Source organism: Octopus bimaculoides, chromosome 2 (assembly GCF_001194135.2).
Source record: "Octopus bimaculoides isolate UCB-OBI-ISO-001 chromosome 2, ASM119413v2, whole genome shotgun sequence".
Classification (NCBI taxonomy): domain Eukaryota; kingdom Metazoa; phylum Mollusca; class Cephalopoda; order Octopoda; family Octopodidae; genus Octopus; species Octopus bimaculoides.
Window position 1 is genome coordinate 1,050,764 of NC_068982.1, and position 605 is coordinate 1,051,368.

At 40.7% G+C, this 605-nt stretch overlaps 1 protein-coding gene across 1 annotated transcript in view; it reads left to right on the plus strand.

The window, feature by feature from the left end:
* Window positions 1-605, plus strand: part of LOC106879778 (substance-K receptor) — a 317,536-nt gene that overhangs the window by 173,614 nt on the left and 143,317 nt on the right. The gene's annotated exons all lie outside the window — the stretch shown is intronic.

The following is a 605-nucleotide window of genomic DNA, read 5'->3' on the forward strand; positions in this document are numbered from 1 at the left end:
TCAACATTTGAATTTAATTTGCCAAAATATTTTCGTCGCTTTGAGGCAGAGCACGGAATTTTGTCAGTGAACGGGTCGTTGTCTCAAAACGACGAAAAGATTTTGGCAAATTAAATTTAAATGTTGAAGTGAATCTAACAGGTTTTGTGTGTTTCTTAAATGGCTCGTAAACACTTTCCACGCTGCAATTGTTTTTGCTCCAGCACACGATCTTAGATCAGGTCACTTGCTATGCAAGTACATCTCCGTAATACACACACACACACACACACACACACACACACACACATACACACACACACACACATAATTCTTTAGGATTTAGATAATTCGTTTCTGAAAACATATGTGTTTCGTTCAACATTCTTAAACAGCCCTTATTCAGGGGCATTTTGAGCGGGATGGGCTACTGGGCCTGAAGTAAATTGTAACTGGACCCCACCTGCAAGGTCATGCGCTATTTATCTTGATATGAAATCACCATGTCAGAACATATAGTTGTGATGCATGTGCCTAGTGTACTCTTATCAGACGGGTAGTCATGATGGGCATACTGGCTTCGTATATTTTACCCCAGTGTCACTTTGATGGCATGCTCTGCTCTC